Below are 9,907 nucleotides of genomic sequence, written 5' to 3' on the forward strand. Positions count from 1 at the left end.
CTGTTAATTAGAGCTGTACCTGTCCAAATGTCGCCCCCACATATATAAAAGTGTTATGAGCCCAGCGGGAGCTCTTGGATGGTCTGTTAGTACAGTAACTTCACAGCAGCCATTTTATTGGCCTCATGATGTCATTAAAAATGCTCCAAAAGGCTCCGAGAGCCACAAACATGGTCCAGAGGTCCAGTTAGCAGACAGCTAGCAGCTAGAGCCACCTGTGTCACCATCAACCTGCCAAAGGGGCCACGGCTGTAGTAATGCAAACTTTAAGCCTTAATCCAATTTAAACAGGTGAGTGTAGGAATAATAAATTGGTGAATGGCGCAAGTTGTATAAATGCTTTAAAATTATTGTCTCTGCTGGACGGAAGAGGAGCTGCAGCTCACAGGTCTCTGTTTCAGTGGGATCGTGTGGATCTGGCTCTGGATTGGAGGAAACGAGGTAAAAACAGCTGGCACACCGATACCGTCTGTCCGGTATCAGTTTCTGCTGCACATGAGCACAGTGATGGGTTGTGGTTCTAGAAGGCAGAACCGTTTTGGCCCGAGCGCTGCGTGTGTGTTTGTGAAACGTTGGGATGCGTTTAGGGCCGGTTTGGAGCTTCGGGTTTGATGGGGAAAAGAAAATAAGCTATCATCAGCAGAGCCGGGCTGAGGAGCTGATTATTGTTTCCAGCCTGTCTGTCTGTGCTGATGAAGCAGAGCAGGAGGCATGTACTATCCCCTCCCAAAAAACTGAACACACTCATTACTGCCCACTCACAGTTCTGCTGTGCTCCCTGTGGAGAGCAGCATGGTGGCCCCACTGCCCCCACCCCTTCCCCTCCCCCTCTGTCTTTTTGTTTGTTTTTTCCTCATTTTCTAGGCTCTCTTTGTCCCCCCTCCTCGCACCATGCAGATTACGGTCATGCATGTTGAGATTACAGCAGCTCTCTGCAGAGGAAGTCTGAGGACCAAGCAGAGACACACTGAGTATGTGAGTGATACAGAGGCCTCACAGAGACTACCTTCACGTTAATGACAGGCTGCCTCTGTTAAATCAGCTCTCATTAAAGACAAAGAGCCTGTTTCCATCATAAACACATCCCTGAGTCTGGACACACACACACACACACACACACACACACACACACACACACACACACACACACACACACACACACACACACACACACACACACACTGAGGAGACTTAACAACGCATGCTGGGATTCTTCTCTTCTTTAAATAGTTTAAACTCCCAAACAGGACTCTGAACCACACATATCCCTCCGTCTGCATCCTTCTGACTACAGGCGAATCGCTCAAAATTCCCGACTTTGACTGGACACGTTAATACTGTGTGATGTTAACCACGAGCAGAGTGTTGAATACTGAGTTCAGTGTGTGTTCAGGAGTCCCAGTGAGGCTGCAGTGATCCAAACACTCAGCTTATCACAGAGATGCTCAGCATGTAAAATTACCTGTAGTAGTGAAACCATACATTTAATGTTGGCTTGTATACATTCAGTTTATATGAAGCATGCATGCATAAATTAATAATCTATGACTTTGCATTTCACTCAGAATTTTTGCTTCTTGTTTGAAGGTGCAGAATAATGCAAAGAAGAATTATTTTGAACTGTGAATCATGCAAAGCTGAGCAGCTCCTGTTGTTTTTGATTTCATCTTTTTCTTAATCACTGGATTATTATAATAATAATTTTATCACTTAGAACACACACAAGCAGACACTCACTCACACACACACTCACACACACACACACACACACACACACACACACACACACACACACACACACACACACACACACAGACAGACACTCACAGTCACACAGACACACACACGCACACGCAGGCAGCCACTCACACACACACACACACACACACACACACACACACACACACACACACACACACACACACACACACACACACACACACAGCTGGTCCTGAGCCTGTTGACAGAATCACACCGATTCATCGAATGTTCAATAAATAATCGATAAATATTTAAGAGTCCTTGTGTGTGTGTGTGTTAAAGCTGTGCTTGTGAGGATATGCTAACACAGTAGTGAACATGTGTTCATCATCTAACATAACTCAGATTAAGCCTCTCGTCCTCACTGAGTGAGCCTGCTTGTGCCAGAGGAAGTGGCTGCTTTCTCAGAGCGCAGCTCGTTATTGAGCGTCTCTCGGCCACACTTCACCCTCCTTCACACACAGCACACACTCCACTTCCTTGGAAACAAAAGAGGGATTTCCTCCTCACCGAGACGCTCTGGAAGCTCAGCACACACCCACGACCGTGTAGAGTTAGACATATGTGTCTGGTCCCGGTCCTCGGGGTCACCGGGTTCACGACGCGGGCTGCAGTGGGAGGCAGCCTCTGTGGTTACGACTGAGCGGCGGTATGCGGGCCTGGAGAGCCCTGGGGAGCCTCGCTGTGATCCTCCTGCTGATGCACAGCTGCTCGAGTTTCAGCTGCTACAGCCAAACAGGCCCAGGAATCAGACCTGAACCCTTACAGGGCTTCAGGTCCGTAACCCCGCTTCCTGCTGATGAAAGCAGACACCCCGGTGTATCCTCCCCCCTTCAGATGTGCTCATGCTCTCTGACTTCTTCCTCAGAGAAAGAAGACTCTGAAAGTGTTGGAGCTTAGTGAGGACATGCAGTGAAGGAAGTGTCTGCTGCTATTTCAAACTAAAGCTCTCGATCAGATCCACAGATGATGGATCCTAACAGGCTGAAAACATCTGCTGAGGTTTCTCACTCAAACTCATTGTTTTACCAGCTGCAGCTTTCAGCAGAGAGCCCAAAAACTCCAGATTACAGATTACTCTGACAAACAGAGCTGAAGTTTAACTCAACCACAAGACAAACCAGCAGCTTCAGAGAGCAGCCCACAGCTGGAAGGCACAGCTGTTAGGAGAGGGAGAGGCTCTGCGCACATGCAGCTCATGGTTTCCGTTTGTGAGTGGCGGCCAATCAAAAGAAAGTTGAGTTTAAGAGGGTGGAGTCTAAACAGCTTGTTTTAAACCAGAGCTACACCAAGAGCCAGAATGAGAGATTTGAGGTGTGCATGATTCACAGGTGCTCTGTGAGAGAGTCTGGAGCTGTGCACTTTAATCTGACAGTCACTTTAAATAAAAGAATAAAACTTTCCAGACATTTGAGGTCAAATGTGGAAGCAGCACATTTTGACTTTTACTGAAAGCCAGAAAAAGAACAGCGTGGAGTGTCATGATACAAACCCACAAATAAAGCTAAAGGTTTCTCACACAGAGATGAGCTCATCCTGATGGTGCTCTGAGGACAAATGTTAAATTTGGGAAGTCTGAGTGTGCATGTGGGTGAAAATACAGAAGTGAAACTGAAAAAGGTCAAAGCCATTGAATTTGGTATTGCAAATATGTTTTCCTAAACCTCAAGCAGCCACAGCGTTCATCACTGACAGCAGAATGCATGTTTGCTCTCAGGCTCCTCAGGGCAGCTTTGCATGATCACAGCTCAAAATAATTCTTTTTTATGTGATCCTGGGCCTCAGTGCAGCCTGTCTTACACTAGCTGTTTTAGCTCCTCCCCCTATCTTTTGACTGGCTCCCCCTCACAAACAGAGGGTTGGACTGCAGGTGGGGCTTCATGGCCGTGAGCATGTCACAATAAGTGAAGCAGCATTGATCCAGGAGAAGAAAACGAGAGAGAAAGTTTCTATGGAAGTTTTCTGCAGAAGGTTTCCAGCAGGGCAGAACCTCTGTAACCTCTGAGCTCCTCACATACTGCCGAGATGGTGGCCAAGACAGACACAACCGCAGAGCTCTATCTTCAGCTGTGATGTCACTTCTGGTGTTTGTGAGGCCGCTGGCATAAAGCAGGTGTAGCAGGTGAGGGGAAACCTCACTTTATATAGGGATATCCTGTCTGTGTGACATCATACTGAGCCAAGAGTTGAAAAAAACACCTGAACCCTGAGTGTCTGCCTCGCAGGGAGCAGATTAAAAACAGCTAGGGAACATCAACACGTGGAGATTTAGCTTCATCCTATTTATTACACAGCTCTTTAAATTCACAGCTGTGGGCTTTGACATTTTTCCAAAGTTTAAGTCTAAACATCTACTCCTCCTCCCTCGGACTCAGGGGGTAAGTGGGCTCCCGTTCCCTCTGTCAGCCGTCTGCAGATTAAACTGCAGCAGATTGAGGACGTCTGGCAGAGCTCAGGTGAGTTTATCAGCTCATCTGTGAGTGTTTGTGCTGCTCTGAGCTCGTCACAGCCCAGAAACAGAGGAATCGTAACAGCCGAACTCCAGCCGTTTCATCACCCCCTGGACTAATTTACTGTGAAAGTCAGAAACTTCCTCTCTGAGGGTTTCTCTAAGTGGCTGCATGGAAGCCTCAGACACCACGCTGAGCAGCATTTGTGTGTGTGCGCGCGTGTGTATGAAGTGTCTGAGAAATGATGTCATCGACAGCGGGGCGCAGAGGAGGAAACAGCTGCCAGTTGAGTCTGCAGCTGGAGCTCTTTCTTTCCTCCGTTCTGCTGGACCCCAGATCAGGCTCCCCAGTGACTGCAGCCATGCTGAAGGTCAGAGTTCAGGGTTGAAGCACATAACTTTTAAATGACAGATGCAGTGAGCTCAACTCTCAGTGACTTCTCTCCTGACTCCACTCACTGGTTTTGGAAGTATCTTTGAGCCTTGGTGTTAGCGTTCTGCCCAGAAACAAGCTCATTCTTGTTTGTGGAGGTGTTCACATGAGAATCTGCACCCACAGACCTGCTGATCAATCACATCCGATCACAGTCCTCAAATTTAACAGCACACCAAAGCTGGAGCTAAGCCAGCTTGGAGGCTCTGATAGTGCAGTTAACAGGACAGCAGCCATATCGTCAGGTGACTGTGTTGGCCTCCAGGCTGTTAATGTTTGAAGGTTTGCTGTCAGGTGTTCATTGTTTTCAAGGCCAATATTCACTCTAGAAAAAAAGAGCATTTAAAAAAAAAGCCTGTCAGCATGAAAAGAAAGCTGACTCCTACTCAGGAGCTTGTTTTAGACAGAGGATCATAAAGAACGATTATTCTCGACTCTAAATCATGTAAAGCTTCTCCAGTGAGGTCCAAGAATCAGAATCAGTCAGCTAGTTTAATAAATGTTGACAGCAAACTTTTGTCTAAAATATTGTCCAGCAGACTAGAGAATTATATACCTAAGCTTATTAAGGCAGATCAGACGGGCTTTATCAAGAATAGAGAATCAATTACAAACATGAGAAAATTACTGAATATTATAGAACACTCCAATGTAACCAAAACACAAGGACTTGTTGTATCACTTGATGCGGAAAAAGCTTTTGACCGCGTTGAGTGGACTTATATGTTTGCTTTAATGGAGAAATATGGCTTGGGCAAGGGGTTTATAGACATGATCAGATTGTTATATCTCACCCCAAGAGCATGTCTTGTAGTTAATGGTATTAAATCATCAGAATTCTGTTTACAGAGATCAACAAGACAGGGGGACCCGATTTCCCCATTAATTTTCGCTTTAGTAATTGAACCACTGGCTGAGGCCATTAGAAATAATCAAAGTATATCTGGATACCTAATTCAAGGATTTGAATTTAAAATGTTACTATACGCAGACGATGTTCTGCTGTTTGTCACCAATCCCCAGGATTCTATACCCTCTGTATTATCTATTACAGAAACTTTTGGATATTTGTCCGGGTATAAGGTTAATATGACCAAAACTATTGCTATGCCACTGGGAAATTTGCCTATGACATGCAACATCCCATTTACCTGGTCGGGTTCTTGATTTAAGTACTTGGGGATACACATTTCACCTAATATAAAAAGTGTATTGAAACAGTGTCAAACAAGATTTTTCTAGATGGATGGATCTCCTGGTCTCCTGGATGGGGAGAATAAATTAAATTAAAATGAATGTGTTGCCACGGCTTTTATATCCTTTACAAATGCTCCCGATAACTCTTACCAAAAAAATTGTAAAAGAAATTGAAAAAGATCTGTCAAGGTTTATTTGGAGGGGAAAACGTTACAGCTGCCCAAAGATAAAGGGGGTCTTGCCTTTCCTAACATTTTGCTGTATAACTGGTCATGTCATAGTAGAGTTATACATGAATGGATCCACGCATATCTAAAAGAGACAGAGAACCCCCTAGAAGCCTGGACATGTTCGCCATTTAATCTCCTAAGCGAACTAGTGAGTAAATATATTAAAAAACATAACAAAGTAATGATTGATACTTACTTAAAAACATGGCGTGATATGAACAAATACATTGAAAGTAATCCTATACTGAGTTATTTAACACCTTTTATAAATAATCGGCACTTTACACCGGGAATGAAAAGTGCAGTATTTCAGAGATGGTTTGGTGCAGGAATACATGTGGTGGGCAATGTTCCCTCTAATTTTTCATGTGTCTGAGCGAACACACAAACTCCCTGAGCGGTCTCCTGGACCACTGTGAGCAACAGCAGACGTGTGCACTGTGGTCACGCCGGCATCTAATCCATCCAAGTTACATGGTTTATTAAAATAATCAAATTACAGCCTTTACACTTATGTTAGACTACTTTTAATTAACTGCCTTAGCCCACTTACAATGAAAATGTAGGAAAAAAATCTATTCATTGACCTGTGTAGGATGTTAACACTATTGGAAGTAAAAATAACTTGAACTCCAATTTTGAAAACATAACTTTCTTTTTAAAAAAAGCTCTGACTGGTATTATGAGTCTGTGGTCTGGGAGAGAGTCCTGTAGCTCTCTGTCTGCAAAATATAGTATATAATCACCAAAGCTGGGCAATTAATTATATAGTTACTTCAAAAAAAAAGTGACTCAGTTTGGCAAACAACAAAGTTTTTTTGCAGCTATTTTTTTAAATGCAGCCAAGGCGTTTTTAAATAAACATTTCAAACTATTTACAGAACAATCAGCTGTTCTGCATCAAATTTGATGCCACACAAATTATTTGTGCCACTCCAAAAAATCATTTCTGTCCACTATGAGATAAAGGAGAACAACAGCCTGATACCTGCAGGCCTGGCAACAGGAGATGTATCACTCCTGTAACACCTGTAACATTCAGCAGTCGCCTCATTGTTCTGACACACACAACAAAACTACACTACACACTAACTACACAAGATTTGCGCTAAACGTCTCAAATCTCTCACATCTCAAAGCTTCCCCCCGTTTCTTAACAACTAGATGCCACGTTGCCATATCATTTTTTGATTGGTCGACATGGTACTTTTTTGGACGAATAGGAAAGGGAGAGGGGGTGGAGTTTGTTTTTGCTCACAGGCTTTCGAGCTTTTTTTTTCTTATAAAACGCCGTTTTTACCGTTTCTCCCCGCAGTAAATATAAACAACGACAGTATTCAGGAAGAAAACCAAACATTGCAGATATTTTTATCATAACTCTGGTTTTACGTGGCCTATCAACAGAATTTAAAAACTGGTATAAAGTCCACACCTTTTCCGTCAATTGTTCCGTCTGTCCTGCTCACATCTCCAATGGTTGTACACGTTGTCATTAATGTGGCTTCACTCCACATCAGCCGCTTTGCTAGCTAAAACACCGGCGTCGGCACATAAGGACGCTGTCACAGCCTGTCAACGACGTTGATTAGCTGCGTATATACGAATGTTAATCGCGTGATTGGCTGAACTATGGGATAAGGTGGCATCGTTCTAATCCCATACGGGAGCAGCCAGTCACTCACTGACTAACACTGCAAAACAGAATTGTTTTGTATTAAAAAGTATTAATTTTAATTTCAATTCAGGTTAGATTTTTTTGTGCGCAACACAGATTTTCTGTGTGCAGAGACCGTGCCAGCAGTGCGCAGCTTAGAGGGAACATTGGTGGTGGGTGATCTGTTTAATGGGAATGTTTGTATGTCTTTTGAGCAGGTCCAAAAAAAATATGGAATACATCAAATTAATTTTTTTTTTTTTGCATTTTTGCAGGCTCGTCACCTAATTACTTCAAATTTTGATACTTTGCACAATACAATGCAACTAGGACCCATGGAAAATTTCTTTTTAACTTAAATGCAGATAATAGAACTATAAGACAGTTTCACAATACACTACAAGGTTATAACAAACATAATATTGGAAAACTTATTAGGAGTTGGGAGGGTGACCTCCAGTGTCATTGTGATGATCTTGCCTGGAGTGAGTACATACAATCTGTGCATTCTTTATTTCTTAGTAACAGATTTAAAGAAACACAATATAAAATTTTACATAGACAGTATAGAACGCCTATTTTTCTGGATAAAATTGATCCGAGCAGGTCAGCACAATGTACTAAATGTAAATCTGTGGCAGGGTCCTACTTGCACTGTCTTTGGACTTGCTCAAAAATTTAAAAATTCTGTCTCTGTGTAACAAAAGAATTAAAAGGTATATTTAGAAGCAGAATACAAAAAGATCCAGCTCAGTATTTATTGGGGCTGCCAATTCTGAACAAATTTCCAGATAAAAACAAATATAAACTATTATGTAAATTATTGTTTTTGGCTGGGAGGTGGCTGGGGAGAGGGAGGTCTGGGCCTCTTTGCTTAGGCTGCTGCCCCCACGACCCGGCCTCGGATAAAGCGGATGAAGATGGATGGATGGATTGTTTTGGCAAGAAAATGTATTGTTTTCAATTGGATTAATGAAAAACCACCAACAATAACTCAGTGGTATAAAGAAATCTTTTGAGTTTTACCAATGGAAAGACTGAGTGCAAAATTAAGTGGCAATGATGATATTTTTTTGGATATATGGCGTCTGCTATTGGATTAAAAAGAGTGCTTATCTCAAAGTTCAGCTCCTCTTCTCAAACTTTGACAAGTGCAGCAGCTCTAATCTGAGTGCTGTGCTAAACAATGAATGAGCCAGGCTTAAAGCTGGTTTTAATATCACATCAGGTTTAAAGCAGGGTTTAATATTATATCAGGCTTAAAGCTAGGTTTAAATCTGATATAAAGGATTAAAGGGGGCAAGTTTGGATTGAGTCTCAGGATGTTCCTCAGCAGCAGATATGAAGAGACAGGTCTGATATTTGTAACATAAAGCTAATGTTCTCAGCTGTCTTTGGGACAGTGAAGAACCTGCAGTTCCTGTGACATCCAGCAGAGGCAGCAGCGAGTTAGCCCCATGCTACAACTTTACAGCAGAAATAAACATGTTTACAGCCTGATACACAAACTGATTGGTCCCTGTGGTTAATTTAAACCTTCATAACACCTTTATGGGGGAAGGAGGTTTCTATAACTCACCTGTTTCCATTATTAGGGGCGTGGCCTCTGTGACTGACAGGTGGATGATTACCTAGGTGGCTGCAGCTGCTAGCTGTCTGCTAGCTTCACCTGAACTGGACCTGTGGACCGTGTTTGTGCTCTCGGAGCCTTTTGGAGCATTTTTAATTACATCATATGACCAATAAAAATGGCTGCTGTGAGGTTACTGGATTAACACACCGTCCAATAAGGCAAAGCTTCAGATTTGCTGAGTGAAACCTGAGAGTTCTGATTGGATGTCACTAATTAGCAGGTATCTGTGAGTGTGAGAGATGCTTGCTGAAAGTGAAAGCTGCGAGCGGGTGTTTATTTCTGAACATAGTTCACAGATTTGTGACCTGAGATAGTTTTAACGCTCTTAGTGTCCAATCAGAGCACAGGAAGAGGAACAAACCACAACAACCTATTTGTGTGGACTCAGCAGCTTTGTAATGAAGACGAGGAGGAACACAGTGCTGCATGCAGCTGAGCGTGTTATTGACCTTGTGCTTCAGAGATGTCACATGACGCCTCTGTGAGGTCATGCATCATCTGACGTGTTCTTGTCCTTCTAACTCCTCTGATGAGAGCCTGTCCAGCTGCC

Source organism: Copadichromis virginalis, linkage group LG7 (genome assembly GCF_057382275.1).
Source record: "Copadichromis virginalis isolate Kocher_CV1m ecotype Utaka linkage group LG7, C_Virginalis_male_GT1.1, whole genome shotgun sequence".
In the NCBI taxonomy this organism is placed as follows: domain Eukaryota; kingdom Metazoa; phylum Chordata; class Actinopteri; order Cichliformes; family Cichlidae; genus Copadichromis; species Copadichromis virginalis.